This window comes from Symphalangus syndactylus, chromosome 15 (genome assembly GCF_028878055.3).
Source record: "Symphalangus syndactylus isolate Jambi chromosome 15, NHGRI_mSymSyn1-v2.1_pri, whole genome shotgun sequence".
Classification (NCBI taxonomy): domain Eukaryota; kingdom Metazoa; phylum Chordata; class Mammalia; order Primates; family Hylobatidae; genus Symphalangus; species Symphalangus syndactylus.
The window spans coordinates 103,538,407-103,547,965 of record NC_072437.2 but is presented as its reverse complement, the minus strand read 5'-3'; positions in this window follow the sequence as shown (position 1 = coordinate 103,547,965).

Sequence of the window (9,559 nt, the reverse complement as noted above, 5' to 3'; positions counted from 1 at the left end):
GTCCAGAAAATAAGCAGCAATTATCCCAAGAAAAGGTATAGATACCTTCTATTCTGACATTGTCCGGCCTTTTTAGTTCTCTTATTTGTACAGATAATGAAATATACTAATAGAATTTAACACAGTAATAAAAAGCAACACTGAGGTTGAATCCAAATATTAAGATCCCTAGCCCAGCACTCATCTCAGCATATGATGTTGCCATAGCATTTGAGTATAGGAACTATAGGCTTGATTTGCAATCTACTCATCCAAGACAAGGCATACGGGCCGTATGGGGAATAATAAGGCCTTTATGAAAGAAGCTTCCCACAGCATTTGATACTCTTGCCCTCCTGCCTTCTGCCATGTGAGGGCACAGAAACAAGGTGCCATGTTGGAAGCATGGAGCAGCCCTCACTAGACAACAATGCTGGTGTCTTGATCTGGGACTTCCCAGACTCCAAAACTCTGAGAAACACATTTCTATTCTCTATAAATGATCCAGGCTGTAGTATTTTGTTACAGTAGTGCTGACAGACTACGTTATCATCATCCTCAAAAACATCTGTCACTCTGGGCTACCACAGCCTTCTGACAGCTTTCACTGTTGTTGTCCTCATCCTCTGATCTTCTTCAGCTAGTTCCCAAGGAAAGTTTTTTAAAAACTCATACTTGACTAAGTCACCTTTTACTTAAAACCTGCTACCTACGAGATAGAGTTCAAGCTATTTCTCATGGCTCTTCTGTGATCTTTCTCCACCTACTCTCCAGCCTCATTCTCCATCCCATCCTTGCCTCATCCTCGACACACCAGGTTTAGTTCCCCCTTTTAGGAGGCTCCACATATCCCCTTTAGCTGGGCTAGGTTCTCACCTAACCCACCTTTGGATTCCCATGTATGTTACTCCATTATTATACTTAACGGATTTTACAAATATTTTCTAAAGAATCAAAGTTTTATTCGTGTGCTTATAATAAGCACTTGAGACATGTTTGTTGGGTAAGGCCATTGCATTTAGTGGTTAAAAGCTTCAGACCCTGGAGCTAGACTCTCTGGGTTTGAGTCACAGCTCTGATACTTGTGAAAGTTATTCAACTTCTCTGTTCCCCAGGTTTTCCATCTATTACATAGGAATAATAATACTCTATAGGATTGTTTGGAGGGTTGAATGAGTTAAAACACACAAAGTGCTTAAAACAGTGGATAACATATATATGCTATATAAATATTTTCTATTATAGTTGTGAATGAAGGAACATTAAATATGTACTGTCAAATAATACCTACTCTCAAGGAACATAGAATAACTAGAAAGACAAATTTTATATGTAAAAGAAAAAGATAACTAATAATTAAATTCAAAATACATTAACATGAAACATACAGATTAATAGGCAAGAAGGGTTTGTGAAATTTTTAAGAGGAGCAGATGATTTCAGGCTCAGGGGTTAGGAGCATCACACTTCAATGGAGATAGTAGGGCTTGAGAGATTAGGGTCAGTGTTCTCAGCAGGGGCTCTATGGGCACCTGGCACAGAGCAATTCTCTGTGGTGTGGAGTTGCCCATACAGCACACCATACAGCACAACATTGCACACTGCTGAGCAGCCTTAGCCCCTGGGTGCTTCCTGCTAGCATAGCACCCCCATCATGGCAATGGTAGATGCCATACACATTTCCAAACATCTTCTAGGAGAATGGTAGTACATTTGGTGAAGAACGTCTTGCACATGAAGAAGAGTATAAATGGGCTTTCCAGACAGGAAGAATAGCATGACCAAAGCCTGGCTATAAGAACATCCATAAATTGCTTATAGATAAAGGTGTAGGTAGACAGAGGCATAGCAGAGACATAATTCTGATAAAGACATCATGTCCAGCCTGAGCAACATAGCAAGATCCTGTCTTAAACCAACCAACCAACCAACAAATAAATAAAATTAACCAGGCATGGTGCTGCACACCTGTAGTGCCAACTACTTGGGACACGGAGGCAGGAGGATCACTTGAACCCAGGAGTTTGAGACTACAGTGAGCTATGATGGTGCCACTGCACTCCAGCCTAGGTGACAGAGTGAGACCCTGTCTCTAAAAAAAACTTTAAAAATTAAAAAAAAATTAAAAAGAAGACTTAAAGGACCAGAATCTGAAGAATCCTGATGCTATAGATGGAATGTCTGTATTCCCCCAAAATTCATGTGTTGGAATCCCCCAGTGAGATGATATTAGGAGATGGGGCCTTTTGGAGTCAATTAGGTCATGAGAATAGGGTCTTCATGAAGGGGATTAGTGCTCTTATGAAAATAGAGACAGCAGCTTGCTCTCATTCGCTCTGCTCCCCTCCATGTGAGGACACTTGTTAAGAAGATGGCCACTGGCAAACCAGGTGTGGGCCCTTACCAGAACCCAAGCTGCTGGCACCTGGACCTGAGACTTCCCAGCCTCCCAAACCATGAGAAACAAATGTTTGTGGTTTTAAGCCACCCAGTCCATAGTATTTTGTTATGGCAGCCCAAGGTAATACATATGATGAGAAGGTAAGAAATGAGTTTGGCATGCTCTGAGCATTCTTTCCCTATGCCTCAGTTTCTGGAACTGAGAGGAAGAAATATAAGCTTTGGAGTCAAACAAACATGGGTTTGAATCTACTTCTACCATTTATTTCTGTATAAGTCATTTCTTAACTCTCAACATCCACAAAATCAAAATATTATATTAATAGATTATGATCAAGAATAAAGTGGTATGTTCAATAAAGAGCTTAGCAAAGTACCTAAAACATGTGACTTGCACCAAAAATCTGAGTTTACTTGGTGAAGTACCCCCTGTTCTGCCATCACTGTAGGTTAATAACTTGCACCTGGATAACTTTCCACTTGATTTTATTTTTAATTCTGACTAAACACATCTAATTATCAAGTTTAGAGATTGGGAAAGAAATATATTTTGCACAGAGTGTCTGGAACAAATTATAGTTTCGAGATTCAATGGCAGATTCCTACGGGGACTGCTCTTAAGGGGGCCACCTGAGACTGGTTTATTTAGAATCCTTCAACAAAGCATCAGGAAGAGGCAATTATCTTGTGCCTTCAATCAAGGAAGAGGAAGAAAGCGCTTACTTTGGTAGACAGGATGGATATTCTTTTTTTATATATGGCCTATGATACCTTTAAAAAATTTTTACTTTAAAAAAAGCTTTTGGAGACAGATTTTTAAATCTTCTATTCTGAGGTCTCTTCAACAAGCAGAAATTTACCCATAATTGGCTCTGCTGCTTCCATTTCCCATTTTCCTCTATGTTAATAGCTTCTTCCTGCTTACAGTTTGTTCTTTTAGAAGGTATTTTGGGTGCCCACACTTTTCTGTATCAAAAGGATTATTGAATGCTGAGCAGAACTCTTTGTATCTTTGTCAAGTAGTGTAGGCGATGGAAAGCAATATGGCTACTAGAAATAAGTAAGCAAGCAACTTCAATTGTTTGAATGGTGTGTTTGTGTACAGTAGAACATACATGGCTAAGAAATCTTCAGAGCACAACCTTTCAGCCTCTGTTGGAAACTTGAGCTGATGACTGGGGACTAACCAATATGATGTATGCATTACTACCCCAAACTTTCATTATTTTCAACTGCTTATCCTTAGGATATTGCTTTACTCTTTAACATTTCCAGGGAGTGATCTACAAAAAGTGAAACTCAGAGTGTCATTCGTGCTTAGCGACACTAGGCAATGGATTGTTTTGAGAGGCTAAGTGAAATTTGGAGATAAATGATGCATTTCATTTTCCCCTCTATTTATTCCAATCCATTCAATGAACCATTTTAAAATTATAGTACTTTATTCATAAATTTCTGATTGAATTTGTGAGTTGTAATATGCATGCAAAAATTTTGAGGACACATTTTTTAATCCATGTATTTAATGTATAGCCTTATCTGGAAAGCCACAGTTGACAAATAGCATGAGTTAGGCTGTTATAGGTTGAATTACTCCTCTCTTCCCTCAAAAACAATGTAATCTTATTTGGAGATAGGGTCTTTATAGAGGTAATGGAGTTAAAATAAGGTTTTTAGGGTGGGTCCTAATTTAATATGACTGATGTCTTTATAAAAATAGGAAATTTGGACACAGAGACAGACTTAGAGAAAATATAATGTCAGGAGACACAGGGAAGAGGACCATAAACCAAAAAGGGAGTCTGGAACAGATCCTTCCTTGACAGCCATCAGAAAGAACAAGCCTTGTTGACACCTTGATTTTGGATGTCCAGCCTCCAGAACTGGGAGACAATAAGATTCTGTTCCTTAAGGCACCCAGTTTCTGATAGTTTGTTATGGCAGCCCCCGCCATACATCGGCTTACATTTTTAAATTATTTTTTCTTCAGACATTAAATTATTCCATTGATGCTAACTTTGTCACTCTACATACTTAATGCAAAAGCAGTATCAGTTGAAAAATTAATTCAGACACTGTTATTCTACTTATAGCTTATTTTCAGTGAAGTCTCTACAAAGGTTAATTATTTTGCCAGCATCTGCACCCGTTACTACTGACACTATACTATACTATAGTAAGTATCTCCCTAATATGCTTCTTTAGTTTCCACCAGAAAGCATTGAACAAATCAGGTCCTTAATGTCAGATTTCTTCCTGCTTTTGGATAAGACAAAGCAGTTATGCCAAATTAAATTGATTTCTAAACACTCTCTGAAACATACCTACACCAATGTATGCACCTCTCTTGCCACTTCATACCCTAAAATATGTACCATGACTTAACATTTCTATTACCTGCAGGATTCCTGATTCCTGACCCATTCTCCAGTTTAGAGTTTTTAGTTCCATCTTAATTTCTGAATTCTAAGCTCTTCTTATTGTTTTTCTGTCTCTGTAATAGTTCCCTCCTTTCCATCTGAGTGCCTGTTATCTCTTTTTCTTGAGTTGTTGCACTGGCTAGAAATTGTAGTACTATATCGAATAGGAATGGGGAAAGCAAACATCCTTCCTAGCATTAGGCAGAAAGCATCTAGTTTCTTATGACCAAGTACATGTCAACTGTAGGGTTTTTGTGGTTACTCAATATCAAGTTGAGGAAGTTCTCCTTTGTTCCTAGTTTGCTGGGAGTTTTTAACATGAATAGGTGTTGTATTTTAGTCAAATATTTTCATGTATGAATTGATATGATTATATGATTCTTTTTTAGTCTGCCATGATTACATTGATTTTCAAATGTTGAACCAGTGTTACATACATGCAATAAATCCCACTTGGTCATGGTATGTAATTTTATTTATATGTTGCTGGATACAATTTGCTAAATTTTGTTGAGGAGTGTGTGCACCTAAGTTCCTAGATGATACTGGTCTGTAGTTTTCCTTTGTGTATGTGCTGTATTTGGTTTTGGTATCAGGGATAACAGTTTCCTTTAAGAAGTGTGCATCTCTGTTTCTAAAAATGTGTTAAGATGAGGGCCTGAATAATTCATTCATCTTTTTCCCCTTCTTTGGAGAATAAAAACGACCCTCATTCTCTTGCCTATAATCTTCAGAGATTCAGCCTTGACCCTTGCAGCTTACCAGATCTACCCAGTTAGAATGTGATTTCATAATTAATTGGTACTCAAAAATGTCTCTTAAAAGTCTCATCCCCTTTCACCTAAGGAGTTTATCAAGTACATTCTTTTCCATCATAAACAGTATTGTCTTGTAGTAGAGGCCCAGTAACTACAATGTCCTCTCTCTGATTATATTATCCATACATACCAACATCACTTTGTCAACATAAAAATATAAAGAAGACCAGGCATGGTGGCTCATGCATGTAATTGCAGAACTTTCGAAGGCCAAGGCTAGAGGATTGCTTGAGGCCAGGAGTTTGAGACAAGCCCGGGCAATGCAGTGAGACCTTTTCTCTACAGAGAAATAGAAACAAACAAATAGGAAATTAGCTCTTCTACTCACGACAAATATAAAATTTTAAAAATAAACAGATGAATTACTGAATTTTTTAAGTTCCAGAAATGTAAAAAATTAGCACAGTGTGCACACACAAAAAAACCTCATTTATTGAATGATTGAATGAAAATCAGTAATTAAGTTTGGTAAAAATAAGCATACTTCTGTTCTAAATCAAGAAAATGCCATAGTTGTTTTTTTTTTCCCCCTCCAGTTTATGTAATCACCTGACAGCTTCTTCCTGACTGCTGTGCAGACAAAAACAATTCACTGAGACCATGGCATTGCAGTAGAGAAAGAGTTTAACTGATGTGAGGCCCCTCCATGTGCAAGAACTGGAGTTATAACTCAAATCAATCTCCCTAAAGGCTTGGAACTTAGGGTTTTTATAGACAATTCGGTGGGCAGGAGGTTAGAAGATAGATGATGCTGATTGGTGGGGTGAAATTACAGATGTGTGGAAAATGGTCTTCCTGTTCTGAGCCTGCCTCTGGAGGTGGGTAGGGGCACAGGATCAGTTGAGTCATGAATCAGGAATCCGGGTGCGGTCATTCTGCAAGACAGCTCAAAAAAACAAAAAAACAAAACAAACAAACAAAAATCTTTGTTTCTGCAATAGTGATGTCATCTACAGGAGCAATTGGGAAAGTCACAATTCTTTTTTTTTTTTTTTTTGAGACGGAATCTCGCTCTGTCTCCCAGGCTGGAGTGCAGTGGCGCAGTCTCAGCTCACTGCAAGCTCTGCCTCCCGGGTTCACGCCATTCTCCTGCCTCAGCCTCTCCGAGTAGCTGGGACTACAGGCGCCCGCCACCACGCCCGGCTAATTTTTTGTATTTTTAGTAGAGACGGGGTTTCACCGTGGTCTCGATCTCCTGACTTCGTGATCCGCCCACCTCGGCCTCCCAAAGTGCTGGGATTACAAGCGTGAGCCACCGCACCTGGCCTTGGGAAAGTCACAATTCTTGTGACTTCTAGTCACATGAGCCCTGAACCTATCTTATTCAAATTCAGTCCCCTTTCATAATCCTAACCTTGTGGACTTGGATTAGTTTTACAAAGGTAGTTTAGTTTTGAAAAGGGCTATTATCATCTTTGCTTTAAGGTTAAACTATAAACTAAATTTCTTCCAAAATTACCTTGACCTATATCCAGGATTGACCAAGGACAGCTTGGATATCAGAAGCAATGTGGACTCAACTATGTTAGATTTCTCTTACTGCCATAATTTTGCAAAGGTGGTTTCAATCCCACACGTGTTATATACATAGACCTACTATTTAGAAGAGCTGGAAATATGTTTGGTTTGTAATCAACAAAGAAGTAGGAATTTTTTATTACTTTTTTTTTTCCAGTAAGGTAAACATTTTTTGTTTTTCTGTGTTCTACAGCTATGTCACAGGTCATGTCCCCTGGATCTTTAGGATTTTAATTCTGCTAAGATTGCCCTTTGCTCTTGTCCTGCATCATGCTGGGAGGGACATGGAAAGCACTGACTTTGGTGTTAGAGAAACATGGATTAAAATCTTTGTGTCATTTTTTATTAGATCTAGGACAAGAGTCAGATCATTTATCCTGTCTGACCCTCAATCCCTCATATATTAAACTGAAAAACAAATTTATACCCAGAGTCAGGTCTGTTGTGAAGATTAAATGAGATGATGCATTTAATATGTAAGAGAATATTAACATGGCAACTTTTTCAAGACTCTAAGTACACAGATATTATCAAGCTTAAAATTTTCAAAATAAACCCTCCAAAACAAGTTTCATGAATGAGTTGATCATGATGGCATTCAATGGTGATGATTGGAGTTGGTGATTCAAGGAATGGCATTTGTGAAAAGGCTTTCTTTGGGAAGAGACAGTCTAAGGGTCTCACTCTACCACCACCATCAAAAAAAGCTATAGGAGCTCTTCCCCTCACCTCCATGTAGTGAACAGAGCTTTGGAAACTCTCAGGAAGTCTGACCTGTGATTCCTGCAATGTGATGCACTCAGTGAATGTGTGTTTAACTTCTGCATTGAGAAATCTAAATGGCTAAAGATAAACTGCTAGTTGCTGACAAGCCAAATATAAGGGGATTTTGTTAGGTGAAAGCATGTAATTAAATACTGTGAAATGAGTTTCCTAAATATTGAGATAATAATTTTCCCAGCCTGGGTAACATAATGAGACTCCCTTCTATCCCCTCTACAACAAGTAAGAAAATACCTGGGTGTGATGGCACATGTCTGTAGTTTTAGCTGCTCAAGAGGTTAAGGCAAGAGGATCACTTGAGCCCAGAAGTCTGAAGTTACAGTGAGCCATGATCGTGCCAATGCACTCTATCCTGGGTGACAGAGTGAGACCCTGTCTCAAAAACTTAGAGGCAGAGTTACCTTAGATTAATTGAAGGGTGTTCAGAAAATTCAGGGAAAATGCATAGTATGAAAAAACTATTCATGGATTTCAATTTTTTGCACCAAAATAAAACTGTACTAACTTGTTATAACATGTCTGACATGATCTACTCTGAGGCATTAAGAAGAATAAGACATCGGTTTGAAAAGAGCCCCTATAAAAGCAGCATTAATTCTGTTAAAATGGAAGCAAGAAGAAACATCAAACTGATGGTGAAGCTTGGGTAGAAGAGTGGTGAAATCACTGGTACTTTACAAAAAGTTTATGAGGACAATGTTCCAAATAAACTAATAGTTTACAAATGGATAACTTGTTTTAAGAAAGGATGAGGCAATGCTGAAGATGAAGCCTGCAGTGGCAGACCATCCACATTAATTTGTGAGAAATAAACTAATCTTGTTAATGCCTTAATTGAAAAAGGACTGACATTAACAGCAGAAACAATAGCCAACACCAAAAACATCTCCATTAGTTCAGCTCACAAAATTCTGACTGGCAAATTAAAGTTGAGCAAACTTTTCACTCAGTGGGTACAAAAACAGTTTCTCCCAGATCGGCTGCAGATAAGATCAGAGCTTTCAATAGAAACTGTAAACAAGTTGGATAAAGATCCTGAAGCATTTCTTTGAAGAATTTTAACAGGAGAAGAAACGTAGCTTTACCAGTACAATCCAGAATACAAAGCATAGTAAAAACAACAGCTACCAAGAAGTGGAAGTGGTCCAGTCAAAACACGAATGGACTGGTCAATAGCAAAGGTCATGGCAACAGATTTTCGTGATGCCCAAGGCATTTCACTTGTTGATTTTCTGAAGAGCTAAAGAATGATAACATCTGCTTATTATGAGAGTGATTTTTAAAAGTTAGCCAAAGTGTTAGCCAAAAAGTAACTGGGAAAGTTTCTCCAGAGAGTCTTTCTCCACCAGGACAGTATTGCTGCTGATGACTCTTTTATTCTTCTTCTTCTTCTTTTTTATTTCCATAGGTTATTGGGGAACAGATGGTGTTTGGTTACATGAGTAAGTTCTTTAGTGGTTATTTGTGAGATTTTGGTGTACCCATCACCTGAGCAGTATACACTGCACCCAATTTGTAGTCTTTTATCCCTCACCCCCTTCCCACCCTTTCCCCTGGGTCCCCAAAGTCCACTGTGCCATTCTTATGCCTTTGCATCCTCATAGCTTATCTTCCACTTATGAGTGAGAACATACTATGTTT